We start from the raw sequence: 18,304 nt of genomic DNA on the forward strand, positions 1-18,304 counted from the left end.
TGCGTTCACCGCAATATTGCCGAACACGGATGCGACCATCATGATGCTGTAAACTCAACCTGGATTCATCCGAAAAAATGTTTTGCGATTCGTGCACCCATGTTCGTCGTTGAGTACACCATCGCAGTCGCTCCTGTCTGTGACGCAGCGTCAAGAGTAACCGCTGCCATGGGCTCCAAGGTGATAGTCCATGCTGCTGCAAACGTCGTCGAACTGTTCGTGCAGATGGTTGTTGTCTTGCAAACGTTCCCATCTGTTGACTCAGGAATCGAGACGTGGCTGCACCATCCGTTACAGCTATGCGGATAAGATGACTGTCATCTCCACAGCTAGTGATATGAGGCCATTGGGATCCAGCGCAGTGTTCCTTATTACCCTCCTGAACCCACCGATTCCATATTCTGCTAACAGTCATTGGATCTCGACCAACGCGAGCAGCAATGTGGCAATACGATAAACCGCGATATGCCACAATTCGACCTTTATCAAAGTCGGAAACGTGATGGTACGCATTTCTCCTCCTTACACGAGGCATCACAACAAATGGTTCAAATGGCTCTGAGCACTATGGGACTTAACTACTGAGGTCATCAGTCCCCTAGAACTTAGAACTACTTAAACCTAACTAACCTAAGGACATCACACACATCCATGCCCGAGGCAGGATTCGAACCTGCGACCGTAGCGGTCACGCGGTTCCAAACTGACGCGCTTAGAACCGCACGGCCACACCACCCGGCGGCATCACAACAACATTTCACCAGGCAACGCCGGTCAACTGCTGTTTGTGTATGAGAAATCGGTTGGAAACTTTCCTCATGTCAGCACGTTGTAGGTGTCGCCACCGGCGCCAACCTTGTGTGAATGCTCTGAAAAGCTAATCATTTGCATATCACAGCATCTTCGTTCTGTCAGTTAAATTTCGCATCTGTAGCATGTCATCTTCGTGGTGTAGCAATTTTAATGGCCAATAGTGTATTCAGAAGTACATAGTAAATTAATGAAATGAATGGGAGTGACATTAAAAAGTGGGATAGACCTAGATAATTACTAACGTCACTTATCTGCTTTATTTTCCTTGGATTTTAAAGGTAGTACTTTTAATGTGAAGTACGCTAGCTGGACTGTTCAATTTGATTGGCATGATTTAATCGAAAAATCGATAATCATTAACTTCATTTGAAGATAGTTTTCCAATTGCTTAGGTTTATTCATTTTGATATTGAGGTATGTATACAGTTACAAGCGTCAAAGAACGCGTATTGAACAACATTTCATGACACATTTGGCAATTGTCGCAACCACCTGTTCTCCAGAGTTGGTGGGCTGTCATTAACACTCCAGTGTCCAATACTCCGCGCTCGAGCGTTAGGCTACTGCAGTGTGATGGAGCGAGTGACAAATAGTGCACGCGAATTTTAAAAACTATACATTCACAACTGCGTACTACCAGAATATTAGTCGAAATTTTTGCGTGGAGTCGACTGTTGTGACTGATATCTCGCTGGTGTGCCTTTTGCTCCTTAAAACACGATATCGGTTTGGTGATGTTTCCTTGTGAGTCTAAGTCCACACTATTTATTACAGAAGCAGTTACACTGAGGTGACTAAAGTCATGAGATACCTCCTAATATCGCGTCGGACCTCCATTTGCCCGGCGTAGTCCAGCAACTCGACGTGATTTGTATTCCGCAAATCGTTGGAAATGCTGAACCATATTCCCTCTATAGCTGCCCATAATTGCGAAAGTGTTGCAGGATGTCGTGCATGATGTTACCTCTCAATCTGAGTGGCCAAATCATTCGTTCGTATTGTCCAGAATAGTTTCAGACCAACCGCGAACAGCTGTGGCGCGGTGTTATCGTGCATTGTCATCCATAAAATCTCCATCGTTATTTGGGAACATGAAGTTCATGAATGGCTCCAATGGTCTGCAACTGATGTTGATGAGGTCCCATACTCCGAAGATCGTAGTACCGCTGTACTAGGCAAGGTCCTCGTAGAGGTGCTTTGCCATTGCCTTCCTCCGAGGTAGTCGAACATATTTCCAGTCAATGTCAGGTTCAGTTGGACCAGAGGAGCAAGCACATTCCATGTAAGCACAGACCACACCATTACGGAGCCACCACCAGCTTCCACAGTGCCTTGTTGAAAACTTGAGTCCATGGCTTCGTGCGGTCAGCGCTAGAGATGGGTAGTTTGCGAACGAACGGGTGCAAAGGAACGGTTCACCAAGATGAACGAATTCCAAGGAGCGATCGGTTCGTAGTTCACTTCGGTCGCGGCGGTCACTTCGGCAGTTGTCGTTCAAGCCTCGGTCGCGTGCTCGTCTCAGCCTCGGCCTCTCTCGGCCGCACTCGTCGTTCTTCGCATGACCACCTGTCTCAGTTCCACTGCCGACTGCTCCTAGTTAGTTCAGTATCCAGTTGCTCGCCGGCCGGTGTGGCCGTGCGGTTAAAGGCGCTTCAGTCTGGAACCGCGTGACCGCTACGGTCGCAGGTTCGAATCCTCCCTCGGGCATGGATGTTTGTGATGTCCTTAGGTTAGTTAGGTTTAATTAGTTCTAAGTTCTAGGCGACTGATGACCTCAGAAGTTAAGTCGCATAGTGCTCAGAGCCATTTGAACCAATTGCTCGTTTCGTTCACTGCGCTTGCCTATTTTATGTGTGTTCCAAACTGTTCTTGCACTTGGTTCTGGCCATTCAGTTTCCACGACCGGTAATCAAAAAGCATTTTATAGTTACGTAAATAACATAAAAATTACATTGTATGTAATTGGTACGTCTTTTCAGGTAGCAAAAGGGCATATCAGCTCATTTCATTATATCGATGAACAGCAGAGGACATACTTATAACAAGGCAAGTTTGTTATGTTATTCATATATTTTTTGGTTTCATCGACTTGATTTAGCAGCTAACTTTCAATAATTTGCTTAATTTCTAGTGTAAGAAAATTCATATAAAACGATTTTCGTGTATCTTTCATATAAAAAACATTACATTCAGGAAGGCTTTAATTATTTTTGGTTGTTTCCAATTTGCATTACCTGCTAGTTTGGTTTCTCTGAAAAAAAAGTGGGTTGTGGGGCATTTTGGCTCAGTAGGAAATGCCGTGCCTCTCCATTTGAAAAGACAAAATTGCCATAAAATCATATTTACTTATTATCTCAAAAACATTTGTTCAGAAGGAGCTTTCAAACCAAAAACGTTATTACTGTGAACTCAATTATTATTATTGTTATTATTATTATTATTTCAGTAACGTTAATAATGCAGCATAAAAACCTAATTTTTACTAAGCGTGTGACGCAAGTATGAGAAAACCACATTTTATTTTATGCTTCCATAAAGTCTCTACTTCGCCTACGAACCCAGAGACAACATGAAGTATATATAGGGTGTAAACGATTATTGTTTACAACGTAGCATAGCTATGTAGTGGAAGTCGAAACGAAGAATTTTATACAAGACACTTGTGGTCTATTAAGTTGGGAAACAGCCACCAACAGGTTTACAAAACTACACGAGCTATAGCCCATGCGCTTCGCGTGAGATTTTCATGTTCTCTCCTCCAGCTCTCTACACATCGTCATCGATTGTTTCGCAATTGTTGCTTGCATAAGCTTGTTATTTCTTCACTGCCTAATTATTACATGTTTGTCTGTTTGTTGTATCTGCTCGTAACGGGCAACACATCGTCCGTAATTGGCGAGCAGTCTGTACTCGGGGCCGGTTTTCCGTGCGCCACCCTATATTATTCCCCTGCTATCAGCCACACAAGGCTGCGGTTGGCTAAACGACATGTTATGCAGAATCACAGAAATTACTTCTAAAAGTGTGTAAGAATTCTGTAATGAATAAAAACTCTGTACTCCAGGGGGGGGGCCGGCCGCGGTGGTCTCGCGGTTCTAGGCGCGCAGTCCGGAACCGTGCGACTGCTACGGTCACAGGTTCGAATCCTGCCTCGGGCATGGCTGTGTGTGATGTCCTTAGGTTAGTTAGGTTTAAGTAGTTCTAAGTTCTGGGGGACTGATGACCACAGCAGTTGAGTCCCATAGTGCTCAGAGCCATTTGAACCATTTGAACTCCAGGGGGGAGGCAAGTGCCCCCTCTTGGTGCCCTACATCCTTCAGTCACAAACACTACTAGTTTTCAGCTTATCATAAGAACCATATACCAGGCGCAAATGAACGGTTCCCAATAAAGAACGATCAACAGTAAACTAGTTCCCAAGGATGAACGAGTTTGCACATCTCTAGTCAGCGCCACACTCGAACCCTACCATCAGCTTTTACCACCACCACAGTCTAATGCTACCATCAGCTTTCACCAAATGGAATCGGGGCTTGTGTGACTAGGCTACGGTTTTCCATTCGTCTACGGTCCAACTGATTTGGTCACGAGCCCATGCGATGTCGTGATGTTAGCAAAAGTACTCCCGTCGGTCTGCCATAGCACATTAACACCAGATTTCGCCCCACTGTCCTAACAGATACGTTAGTCGTAAGTTCCACTGCGGTTTCTGCAGTCACGTCACCCAATGTTGCTTGTCTCTTAGCACTGACGACTCTACGCAAACGCCGCTGCCCTCGGTCGTTAAGTGACGGCCATTGGTCATTGCGTTGTCCGTGGCGAGAGGTAATGCTTGAAATGTGGTATTCTCGGCACTCTCTTGACGCCGTGGATCTTGGAATATTGAATACCCTAACGGTTTCCGAAATGGAGTGTCCCATGCCTCTAGCTCCACCTACGAGGTGCATTCAAGTTCTAAGGCCTCCGATTTAATTAACTACTCACCCGAAATCGATGAAACTGCCGTTACTTCTCGACGTAATCGCCCTGCAGACGTACACATTTTTCACAACGCTGACGCCATGATTCCATGGCAGCGGCGAAGGCTTCTTTAGGAGTCTGTTTTGACCACTGGAAAATCGCTGAGGCACTAGCAGCACGGCTGGTGAATGTGCGGCCACGGAGAGTGTCTTTCATTGTTGGAAAAAGCCAAAAGTCACTAGGAGCCAGGTCTGGTGAGTAGGGAGCAAGTGGAATCACTTCAAAGTTATTATCACGAAGAAACCGTTCCGTAATGTTAGCTCGATGTGCAGGTGCGTTGTCTTGGTGAAACAGCACACGCGCAGCCCTTCCCGGACGTTTTTGTTGCAGTGCAGGAAGGAATTTGTTCTTCAAAACATTTTCGTTGGATACACCTGTTACCGTAGTGCCCTTTGGAACGCAATGGGTAAGGATTACGCCCTCGCTGTCCCAGAATATGGACGCCATCATTTTTTCAGCACTGGCGGTTACACGAAATTTTTATGGTGGCTGTGAATCTGTGTGCTTCTATTGAGCTGAGCTGACTGGCGCTTTGTTTCTGGATTGAAAAATGGCATCCACGTCTCATCGTCACAAGTGACAAAAAGAAAGTTCCATTCGTGCTGTCATTGCGCGTCAACATTGCTCGGCAACATGCCACACGGGCAGCCGTGTGGTCGTCTGTCTGCATTCGTGGCACCCACCTGGATGACACTTTTCGCATTTTCAGGTCGTCATGCAGGATTGTGTGCACAGAACCCACAGAAATGACAACTCTGGAGGCGATCTGTTCATCAGTCATTCGGCGATCCCCCAAAACAATTCTCTCCACTTTCTCGATCGTGTCGTCAGACCGGCTTGTGCGAGCCCGAGGTTGTTTCGGTTTGTTGTCACATGATGTTCTGCCTTCATTACACAGTCGCACCCACGAACGCACTTTCGACACATCCATAACTCCATCACCACATGTCTCCTTCAACTGTCGATGAATTTCAATTGGTTTCACACCACGCAAATTCAGAAAACGAATGATTGCACGCTGTTCAAGTAAGGAAAACGTCGCCATTTTAAGTATTTAAAACAGTTCTCATTCTCGGCGCTGGCGGTAAAATTCCATCTGCTGTACGGTGCTGCCATCTCTGGGACGTATTGACAATGAACGCAGCCTCATTTTAAACAATGCGCATGTTTCTATACGGAAGTTATAGTTTTAGATAACGGATACAGTTAGATCAAAAATTATGCTATAAATCTACCACCAGGGCGCCTACAGAATTAATGGACTTTTAAAGCTGAATGGTACGAGGTTCATTCAAGTTCGGAGGCCTTAGAACTTGAATGCACCTCGTACCATTCCGCTTTAAAAGTCTCCGAACTGGAAAGAGATAGAAACATGCGCATTGTTTTAAAATGAGGCTGCGTTCATTGTCAATACGTCCCAGAGATGGCAGCACCGTACAGCAGATGGAATTTTTACTCCTCGGGAGGTATAAGTAGGGGGAAGCAATATATTCGATACCACATCCAGAAACGCACCCTCTCGAAACCTGGACAGCAAGCTACACCGCGATGCAGAGCGCCTCTCTTGCAGAGTCTGCCACTTGAGTTTGCTAAACATCTCCGTAACGCTATCACGGTTATCAAATAACCCTGTGACGATACGCGCCGCTCTTCTTTGGATCTTCTCTATCTCCTCTGTCAACCCGATATGGTACAGATTCCACACTGACGAGCAATACTCAAGTATAGGTCGAACGAGTGTTTTGTAAGCCACCTCCTTTGTTGATGGACTACATTTTCTAAGGACTCTCCCAATGAATCTCAACCTGGCACCCGCCTTACCAACAATTAATTTTATATGATCATTCCACTTCAAATCGTTCCGCACGCATACTCCCAGATATTTTACAGAAGTAACTGCTATCAGTGTTTGTTCCGCTATCATATAATCATACAATAAAGGATCCTTCTTTCTATGTATTCGCAGTACGTTACATTTGTCTGTGTTAAGGGTCAGTTGCCACTACCTGCACCAAGTGCCTATCCGCTGCAGATCTTCCAGCATTTCGCTACAATTTTCTAATGCTGCAACTTCTCTGTATGCTACAGCATCATCCGCAAAAAGCCGCATGGAACTTCCGCCACTATCTACTAGGTCATTTATATATATTGTGAAAAGCAATGGCCGCATAACACTCCCCTGTGGCACGCCAGAGGTTACTTTAACGTCTGTAGACGTCTCTCCATTGATAACAACATGCTGTGTTCTGTTTGCTAAAAACTCTTCAATCCAGCCACACAGCTGGTCTGATATTCCGTAGGCTCTTACTTTATCAGGCGACAGTGCGGAACTGTATCGAACGCCTTCCGGAAGTCAAGGAAAATGGCATCTACCTGGGAGCCTGTATCTAATATTTTCTGGGTCTCATAAACAAATAAAGGGAGCTGGGTCTCACACGATCGCTGTTTCCGGAATCCATGTTGATTCCTACAGAGTAGATTCTGGGTTTCCAAAAACGACATGATACACTAGGAAAATACATGTTCTAAAATTCTACAACAGATCGACGTCAGAGGTATAGGTCTATAGTTTTGCGCATCTGCTCGACGACCCTTCTTGAAGACTGGGACTACCTGTGCTCTTTTCCAATCATTTGGAACCTTCCGTTGCTCTAGAGTGTTGCGGTACACGGCTGTTAGAAGGGGGGCAAGTTCTTTCGCGTACTCTGTGTAGAATCGAATTGGTATCCCATCAGGTCCAGTGGACTTTCCTCTGTTGAGTGATTCCAGTTGCTTTTCTATTCCTTGGACACTTATTTCGATGTCAGCCATTTTTTCGTTTGTGCGAGTGTAAAATTAGAGAGATTCGAACGCGCACGGAGGCTTTCAGACAGTCGTTCTTCCCGCGAACCATACGCGACTGGAACAGAAAAGGGAGGTAATGACAGTGGCACGTAAAGTGCCCTCCACCACACACCGTTGGGTGGCTTGCGGAGTATAAATGTAGATGTAGATGTAGAATATCCTTAACATCGGTTTGTTGCAGGATTCTCGAACATATTCTCAGTTCGAATACAATGAATTTCCTTGAGACAGAGAAGTTGCTGTCCATGCATCAGCACGGCTTTAGAAAGCATCGCTCCTGCGAAACGCAACTCGCCCTTTTTTCACATGATATCTTGCGAACCATGGATGAATGGTATCAGACGGATGCCATATTCCTTGACTTCCAGAAAGCGTTTGACTCGGTGCCCCACTGCACACTCCTAACTAAGCTACGAGCATATGGGATTGGTTCCCAAGTATGTGAGTGACTCGAAGACTTCATAAGTAAAAGAACCGAGTACGTTTTCCTCGTTGGTGAGTGTTCATCGGAGGTGAGGGTATCATCTGGAGAACCCCAGCGAAGTGTGGTAGGTCCGGTGTTGTTTTCTATCTACATAAATGATCTTTTGGATAGGGTGGATAGCAATGTGCTGCTGTTTGCTGATGATGTTGTGGTGTACGGGAAAGTGTCGTCGTTGAGTGACTGTAGGAGGATACAAGATGACTTGGACAGGATTTGTGATTGGTGTAAAGAATGGCAGCTAACTCTAAATATAGATAAATGTAAATTAATACAGACGAATAGGATAAAGAATCCTGTAATGTTTGAATACTCCATTAGCAGTGTAACGCTTGACACAGTCACGTCCATTAAATATTTGGGCGTAACATTGCAGAGCGATATGAAGTGGGACAAGCATGTAATGGCAGTTGTGGGGAAGGCGGATAGTCGTCTTCGGTTCATTGGTAGAATTTTGGGAAGATGTGGTTCATCTGTAAAGGAGACCGCTTATAAAACACAAATACGACCTATTCTTGAGTACTGCTCGAGCGTTTGGGATCCCTGTCAGGTCGGATTGAGGGAGGACATAGAAGCAGTTCAGAGGCGGGCTGCTAAATTTGTTACTGGTAGGTTTGATCATCACGCGAGTGTTACGGAAATGCTTCAGGAACTCTGGTGGGAGTCTCTGGAGGAAAGGAGGCGTTCTTTTCGTGAATCGCTACTGAGGAAATTTAGAGAACCAGCATTTGAGGCTGACTGCAGTACAATTTTACTGACGCCAACTTACATTTCGCGGAAAGACCACAAAGATAAGATAAGAGAGATTAGGGCTCGTACAGATGCATATAGGCAGTCATTTTTCTCTCGTTCTGTTTGGGAGTGGAACAGGGAAAGAAGATGCTAGTTGTGGTACGAGGTACCCTCCGCCACAAAATGCAAATAATGTGTATATATATATATATATATATATATATATATATATATATATATATATATATATATATATATATATATATATATATTGTAAAACAATTACAATATATAAAGACACAGAAATGTAATATCTTCAGGTAACAAAATAAGGAAATAATTTATGGTACAAGAGATGGAAATAGGAGGATATGCATTTCCGGCGTTACATGTTTACATCACTGCAGGTTAGTCGGGGCAGTGCTTTCCTAGTTAAATGCGCCGGCAAAACTGTTGTCCCGTTTTATCGCTGAGTCTATGTACGCGTAATGCACAGCATAAAACGTATCCTCATTATCGTACTTCACTGTACTCCAGACAGATTGACTTCTCCTCCACGTGGAGCGAAATCCAACGAGGTCCTAGTAAACGCGGAACAATACACAGAGTAATGTTTACATGAGGTTTATTCTTATGATGAACGGAGTATAGGAAACATTCATTCTTCGCCCGAGCATTACTGGGCAATGTCCCCAGCTCCCTCCAGCGGCCTTTTAGGGCACTGGGTTTGGCCGCAGATGGATTTCCATTACATCTTCCCAGCTCAATACCGTGCAGCGACTGAGCGAAATTTGTTTTACGACGGAGAGACACCAGCACTCCGAACCAAATTCCCACTGAAAGGACATGATTTGATTTCGGAGCTCACTCTTCCAGAACACTCAGCTGCACCGCGGTTCACCAACGTGTTCTGCCGGGATTTTATCGACGGCCCCATCTTACATCATAGTTATAACAGAAGATGAAACACACCCTGGGCCGGCTGGAGCGGCCATGCGCTTCTAGGCGCTGCAGTCTGGAGCCGAGCGACCGCTACGGTCGCAGATTCGAATCATGCCTCGGGCATGAATGTGTGTGATGTCCTTAGGTTAGTTAAGTTTAATTAGTTCTAAGTTCTAGGCGACTGATGACCTCAGAAGTTAAGTCGCATAGTGCTCAGAACCATTTGAACCATTTTGAAACACACCCTGGGGCCTCGCAACTAAATACCGTCGGGATAGGGAAAACGAGCAAGAATTTACCAAGGGAGGCTGACAGGAAAAAAAGCAGTCCGACACAAGCAAGCGAAAGCACTATCACACTTACCCTAAGCACCCACGCGGTTGCCCCCCGCAATACTTTGATACTTATTCTACGAGATGCATTCAAGTTCTAAGGCCTCCGATTTTTTTTTTCCTAATTAACTACTCACCCGAAATCGATGAAACTGGCATTACTTCTCGACGTAATCGCCCTGGAGACGTACACATTTTTCACAACGCTGACGCCATGATTCCATGGCAGCGGCGAAGGCTTCTTTAGGAGTCTGTTTTGACCACTGGAAAATCGCTGAGGCAATAGCAGCACGGCTGGTGAATGTGCGGCCACGGAGAGTGTCTTTCATTGTTGGAAAAAGCCAAAAGTCACTAGGAGCCAAATCAGGTGTGTAGGGAGGACGAGGAATCACTTCAAAGTTGTTATCACGAAGGAACTGTTGCGTAACGTTAGCTCGATGTGCGGGTGCGTTGTCTTGGTGAAACAGCACACGCGCAGCCCTTCCCGGACGTTTTTGTTGCAGTGCAGGAAGGAATTTGTTGTTCAAAACATTTTCGTAGGATGCACCTGTTACCGTAGCGCCCTTTGGAACGCAATGGGTAAGGATTACGCCCTCGCTGTCACAGAACATGGACACCATCATTTTTTCAGCACTGACGGTTACCCGAAACTTTTTTTGGTGGTGGTGAATCTGTGTGCTTCCATTGAGCTGACTGGCGCTTTGTTTCTGGATTGAAAAATGGCATCCATGTCTCATCCATTGTCGCAACCGGCGAAATGAAAGTCCCATTCGTGCTGTCGTTGCGTGTCAAAATTGCTTGGCAACATGCCACACGGGCAGCCATGTGGTCGTCCGTCAGCATTCGTGGCACCCACCTGGATGACACTTTTCGCATTTTCAGGTCGTCATGCGGGATTGTGTGCACGGAACCCACAGAGATGCCAACTCTGGAGGCAATCTGTTCAACAGTCATTCGGCGATCCCCCAAAACAATTTTCTCCACTTTCTCGATCTTGTCGTCAGACCGGCTTGTGCGAGCCCGAGGTTGTTTTGGTTTGTTGTCACACAATGTTCTGCCTTCATTAAACTGTCGCACCCACGAACGCACTTTCGACACATCCATAACTCCATCACCACGTGTCTCCTTCAACTGTCGATGAATTTCAATTGGTTTCACACCACGCAAATTCAGAAAACGAATGATTGCACGCAGTTCAAGTAAGGAAAACGTCGCCATTTTAAGTATTTAAAACAGTTCTCATTCTCGCCGCTGGCGGTAAAATTCCATCTGCAGTACGGTGCTGCCATCTCTGGAACGTATTGACAATGAACGCGGCCTCATTTTAAACAATGCGCATGTTTCTATACGGAAGTTATAGTTTTAGATAACGGATACAGTTAGATCAAAAATTATGCTATAAATCTACATTTTACAACAAGCATCCAATTTGAAATACCTCGACTGTGAAACAAGCATTTACAATTACAAGGGCATTCAACGAACAGTTACCGAATTTCAACCCACTTGTGGGCCAATTCAGAAAACTTTTAAGAACAGCGTTAGGGAAGAGTTACCTCGAATGAAATGGTCTGCTGACAACACGAATTCTGAAAATATCATCTTGAGCGGCACCTCGTTACTCTCCCGATATAATGAGCGATACCCCCAGGGGACCTCAAATTAATTCCGTATTTCTAGTTTTCCAGAAGACTTCTGATACTCCCTCCCCCTCTTCTCTCCCCCAGACTTCCATCCTGTACTGAATTGGTGATACCTTGATGTCGCCGAATTTGTATCAATTCATCCCTTTTTTTTATCAAGCTGTGCGACAACTTTTATTCTTCCCAATTCTATTCAATGCCTCCTCATACATTACGTGATCTACCCATCTAATCTTCCCATTCTTCTGTTGCACCTCATTCCAAAAGATTCAGTTCTCTTCCTGTCTGAAGTATCCACGTTTCGGTTTCATATAAGGCTACACTTCGAACAAGCACCTTCAGAAAAGACTTCGTAACCCTTAACTCTACATTCGTTATTTTATTTATGTGTGTACATGGTGTAATAGGTATAAGTGCAAAAAAATTGCATGTGGTAACTTTCTAATGTACACACACCAATGTGTTGGGTCTTTTTCTTTTCTTCTTTTCTTTTTCTTCTCCGCGTCGAATACTCTTCCTCCAAACACGTCACATAGTTAACTACCGCTACGGTCGCAGGTTCGAATCCTGCCTCGGGCATCGGGCATGGATGTATGTAATGTCCTTATGTTAGTTAAGTTTAAGAAGTTCTAAGTCCAGGGGACTGATCACCTCAGATGTGAAGTCCCATAGTGCTCACAGCCCTTTTTGAGTTAACTACCCGATGTTCGCTGCACGGTCGTAACTGCACCACCAAGTGGACTACGTCTCTCAGTATAGACTAATTGTTTTGCGTCGATTTATCCGCACTTAAACAGCTGATCTGCTGCCCAGAGGTAAGTAAGCGTTAACGGCTTGCTCTTGCCACACGAACTTGGAGATAGTAACCAACCTAAACATACATCTCCTTGGCAACTATAATTACTAGTCTGCAAATGACGTAAATACTGATGTAATGTCGTTCAGTACACCATACTCAGTCTTTTTTTTTAATTTATGAATTTGGCCAGCTAGGGACCGCATACAACTTAAGACTTACGGTGTTTCTTTTTCTCCCGTTCTTCCCAGTACTTCTTCATTTTCTCTTCAACTGCTCGTCTCTGCTCATCTGTCCACACTCTCTTGGGTCGAGGTTTTGGCGCATCTTCTTCATAGTTTGCGTTTTCTATCAGTAGCCTAAAGTGATTCCTGTCGCGTATTATTTCTTCTGTAACACCTATTCTGTTGGCGTCTTTCTTTACTGCTTCTATCCATACTACAGTTTTTTTCAGCCAACTAACGTAATTAAAAATTTTCTTTGTAATCCGTGTTTCTTCCATTCGTTTTAATGGTCCATAAAATTTTAGCCGTCTCTTCCTCATTGTATCTGTGATCTATTCTGTATTTTTGTATAAGTCTTCATTTCTCCTTTTAATGCACCTATTTTCCTTGTTTTCCTCTTTTTTCTAGTTCTCTTAATTCGCCTTTCTCACTCAATGTTAGGCACTCTTATACATACGTTTGCTTGTGTCTTAATGACTGAATTATAATGTCTAATCTTCGCTTGTATGGACATTGATGTCTTATTGTAGTAGTTTTGTGTTAATTTATATGCAAATTCTAACTTTTTTATTCTTTCTTTATTTGTTGAGTTATTCAGTCCATTGCCTTGGAGCCACTCCCCCAGGTATTTGAATCTATAAACTCTTTTAATTTTTCCATACTTTGTTTTCATAAGCTTTTCTGAATTATGTTTGTATTCTATATAGTCGGTTTTTTCATGGGACTTTAGATATATATCTATCTTCTTCAGAAATGCTTTTCTTACCATTGCCAGTCTATATTTTATATCCTCTCTATTGTGTGTGACACATCTAGGAAGTGTGTCGATATACTGTACCCATCCAGCAAGTAAAATTTCGTTGTGTCGTCACTAGCATTGTAAACGGAGCTGTGGCAAGAGCAGCACATTTCGCCACTGAAGTTGCTCCAAGGTAACTGGATTGGTGTGACGAAGTCCGAAATGTTCTATAGAGACAGGCCTCTTAATTACCATTTTAATTTAGTTTACCTTCAGAATGAAGTCTTCCAGTTCTTCATTACTCTCAGGCTCGGCGCCCGCTGACACAAGTCCGCAGGTGTTCTTTGACGACGACGCCCACGCAGGGCTAAACAAGAGAGCTGCGCCTGTTTAATTACGCCAGCCTGCCTAATTGTCTTGCCGGCCTTTCAACTCCCTCTCTTTCTTTGTAGGCGGTGTAAATTACACCTCCTTCCGTGTCCCTGCCGGATGCTCGGAAACCAGCTCACGGAAAGATCAACATTCCGCCATCGGCTCGCGTCCACCCCAGGAAACTTCCTGATCCGTCGTATTGTTGACCCACCCATGCCCCGCCTTCGTTTTCGCTTACAGTTCAGGATTTTCCTGGATAGTCCTTCATCACATATTTCCACTGTCGCTCGATTCATTTCTTTCCTCGTTAACAGCATATACGAGGGTCACTCCAAAAGAAATGCACACTATTTTTGTAAAAATACAGTTTTCATTCTGCATGTTTGAAAGTCTTACAGTGTGTAGATACATCCTTCCCACTTGTTTTCAAACTTAGTTCAACCTGAAATTTCCTGGCAGATTAAAACTGTGTGCCGGACCGAGACTCGAACTCGGGACGGCTCGTGAGTCGTGCTTGAGTAGCTCAATTGGTAGAGGACTTGCCCGCGTAAGGCAAAGGTCCCCAGTTCGAGTCTCAGTCCAGCACACAGTTTTAATCTGCCAGGAAGTTTCAAATCAGCGCACACTCCGCTGCAGAGTGAAAATCTCATTCTGGAAATATCCCCCAGGCTTGTGGCTAAGCCATGTCTCCGCATTATCCTTTCTTCCAGGAGTGATAGTTCTGCTAGGTTTTGCAGGAGAGCTTCTGTGAAGTTTGGGAAGTTGGAGACGAGGTACTGGCGGAAGTAAAGCTGTGAGGACGGGGCGTGAGTCGTGCTTGGGTAGCTCAGTTGGTAGAGCACTTGCCCGCGAAAAGCAAAGGTCCCGAGTTCGAGTCTCGGCTCGGCACACAGCTTTAATCTGGCAGGAAGTTTCATGTCAGCGCACACTCCGCCGCAGAGTGAAAATCTCATTCTCCTTAGTTCAACTTTTTCGCGTGAGTGGCGCCGTCACAGCGTGTCTTCAAGATGGCTGGTACACTTGACGTTCGTCAGAAGCAACGTGCTGTCATAGAATTCGTGTGCTGTGAAAACGAGACAGTGGGAAACATCCACAAGAGGTTGAAAAAGGTGTATGCTGCTGTCGATCGCAGTATAGTCAGTCGGAGGGCAAGCTTGTGGTGGCTCCATAACGGCGTGGGCTTTTTTTCATGTAATGGACTGGGTACTTGTTCAAAAATGGCTCTGAGCACTGTGGGACTTAAGATCTGAGGTCATCAGTCCCTTAGACTTAGAACTACTTAAACCTAACCAACCTAAGGACATCACACACATTTATGCCCGAGGCAGGATTCGAATCTCCTACCGTAGCAGCAGCGTGATTCCGGACTGAAGCGTCTAAAACCGCTCGGCCACAGCGGCAGGGTGGGTCCTTGTTATGTTCGACTACTTGGAGACCATTTTCAGCCACTCATGGACTTCACGTTGCTAAACAGCTATGGATGGTCATCGAGTCACAATTGTTCGCGATTAGTTTGAAGAATATCCTACGATGGGGGACCGTATTATATTTTTTCAATACACAGTGCGCTTTTTGGGTTTATTATTTGACTCGAAATTAACATGGCTCCCACATCTGAAAGACGTACGAACAAACTTGAAACGCCTTGGCGGAAAAACATGGGGAGCTGACAGGTCGCGCCTCCTACACTTTTATAGGCCATTTGTTCGACCACGCTTAGCCTATGACAGCGTGGTCTATGGATCGGCCCTTCCTTCCTACCTCCGGATGTTAGATGCTGTCCACCATGCGAGCATTCGGATATCCACTGGAGCCTTTCGGACCAGCCCAGTTCAGAGTCTGTGTGCAGAGGCTGGATTCGGTGATGTATCCTTTTGGCTCAACAGGCGCAGAAAATCTCGGCGTCACCCCAATCACTGGCATTTAGGTCAGGGATCCAACCCGCCTTCGAACGACTGTTTAGGAATCGGCCACAGGCGACCCAGCCATTTGGCATACGTGCTACGGCCTGTCTCAAGGATCTGTATCTCTGGAGCGTGAAAATACACAGCCTGGGTGTCTTCGGAGGCCAGAAGTGATTTTAAGCTTGACGCAGTATCCGAAAAATTGTACTCCAGATATGGTTTCTACAACTTTGTTTTCGTCTATTTTAAGTATGTACCATAGTTTTATCGTTATTTATACAGATGTATCATAGCAGGGGAATGCTCTCGGTTGTTCTGTGCCTTTCCCTGATAGGGTTTTTAAAGTGAGTCTTCCAGAACAATTTACAAATTATGATGCGGAGTTACATGGCATTGTGATGGCACTGGAGATGGTTCACACACACCACCGTACGAATTTTCTTGTCTGTTCCGACTCTTGGTCCACTGCAAGCGTTTCACCAAATGAATCTGGTAGACCCGCTGATTCAGCTCATCCATGACTCCTTACGGCAGCTCCAACACCGTGGCAAGGAGGGATCTATTGCTGGGTACCTGGCCACGTTGGGATACAGGCTAACGACATGGCTGATAAAGCTCACAAGGAAGCATGTCGGGATGGTGCTGTCCATCAATGCCCCATCCCGTTGCACGCCATTATCTCATTTTCTGACAGACGCATCATGCGTCAGTGGGAGAGTGGATGGTTGCAGGTGTCGGACAACAAACTGCGCTGGCTCAAACCGAATACAAAAGCTTGGCGGACTTCGTGTCAGCCTCGCTGCCGGAAGGAGGTTTTGCTTACCAGACTAGGCATCGGGCATAGCCCTTTCACACATGGCTTCCTCGTCCGGGGGGGGGGGGGGGGAGGGAGGAGGATTCACCTTTGTGTGAGGTTTGTGGCGTGCTGCTGTCAGTTCAGCATATTGTGGTCCGATACCTCGCGTGCCGGCCAGCAGGACACAGTTGTGACTCATGCAATATTGGAACGTGCAGACAGTCCCATTCGAGGTGAGGGACGGATCACCGTCAAACACTTCGCTGATCAACTGGACCTCTCTGTTGGTAGTGATGCGTCACATGTCCACCACCTGGGATGCTCAAACGTGTGTGCGCTCGCTGGTAACCCTCGCCGCCTGATAGAAGACATAAAGAACAACGAAGGACCATCTGTGCGGACCTGCTTGCGCGATGCGAGCCTGATAGTGATAATTTTTTGTAGAATATCGTCACTGGCGATGAAACATGTGCACATCACTTCGAACCGGAAAAAAGGGCAGTCTACGGAGTGGCGCCACATCACCAGTCCTCCGAAGAAAATGTTCAAAGCCACATCCTCATTCTTCAGTCCGGGACCGCACTGCTGCTGCGGTCGCAGGTTCGAATCATGCCTCGGGCATGCATGTGTGTGATGTCTTTATGTTAATTAGGCTCAAGTAGTTCTCCGTCTAGAGGACTGATGACCTCAGATGTTAAGTCCCATAGGGCTTAGAGCCATTTGAACCATTTTGAACACCCCCATCCTGTTAAGTCATGGGCAGTGATCTTGCAAGACACTGATAGGGATCATTCCGTTTGATATCCTCCCTGATCGTGCAACGATCAACTCTGAAGTCTGTTGTGCTAGCCTCAGGAAACTGAAGAAACGTCTGTAGCGTCATCGTCGCCACAAAAATGCGAACGACCGTCTCTTTCTCTGTGATAACACAAGACCTCACACAAATCTTTGCACCCCAAAGGAGCTCACGGAACTTCGTTGGACTCTTGTTCCTCATCCACCGTACATCCCGGAACCTTCCGACTTCCATCTGTTCGCCCAATGAAGGATACACTCCGCGGGAAGGAGTACGTGCATGATGGGGAGGTTATTGATGCAGCAACACGCTGGATCCAACATCGACCAGTAGAGCGGAACCATGTGAGCATACAGGCCTTCCCAGTAGGGTGTCGTAAGGGCGTCGCACTGTACACAGTTCATGCTCAAAAACACCGTCTTGTAGCCAGAAGAATCTGGAATAATTTATGTACTGGAATCCTGAATGAAACCATCCTGCTTTCAAAAAAAGGAGTGTCTTATTACTTAATGGACGCCTCTCGCATATTACACAAATATAATTTTCTAAATCAGCTTTAATCTCCTTGAACTCTCTCAGCTTCGACTGTTGAAGACACTACATTTCGACATGCTTTCCTTTCCTGCTGTTAAGCATGAGTGTTTGTCATGGTGGTCCATTGATGGCGACCGGGCCAAATATCTCAAGAAATAAGCGTCAAACGACAAAACCACAAAGAACCAGACTCGTCTAGCTTGAAGTGGGAAACAGGATGGCGCTATGGCTGGCCCGCTAGATGGCGCTGCCATAGGTCAAACGGATATCAAAATAGGAACCCCCCCCTTTTTTATTAAATATTCGTTTAGTACGTAAATAAACATGAATGTTTTA

At 45.4% G+C, this 18,304-nt stretch overlaps 1 protein-coding gene and 1 non-coding gene across 3 annotated transcripts in view; both read left to right on the forward strand.

Annotated features, from left to right (window-relative positions):
- LOC124552606 overlaps positions 1-18,304 on the forward strand; it is a 288,912-nt gene that overhangs the window by 46,345 nt on the left and 224,263 nt on the right. The window lies entirely within an intron of this gene.
- On the forward strand, positions 14,753-14,827 carry Trnar-gcg. The gene has a single exon. It is a non-coding gene; the product is annotated as a tRNA-Arg (tRNA).

This window comes from Schistocerca americana, chromosome 10 (genome assembly GCF_021461395.2).
Source record: "Schistocerca americana isolate TAMUIC-IGC-003095 chromosome 10, iqSchAmer2.1, whole genome shotgun sequence".
Classification (NCBI taxonomy): domain Eukaryota; kingdom Metazoa; phylum Arthropoda; class Insecta; order Orthoptera; family Acrididae; genus Schistocerca; species Schistocerca americana.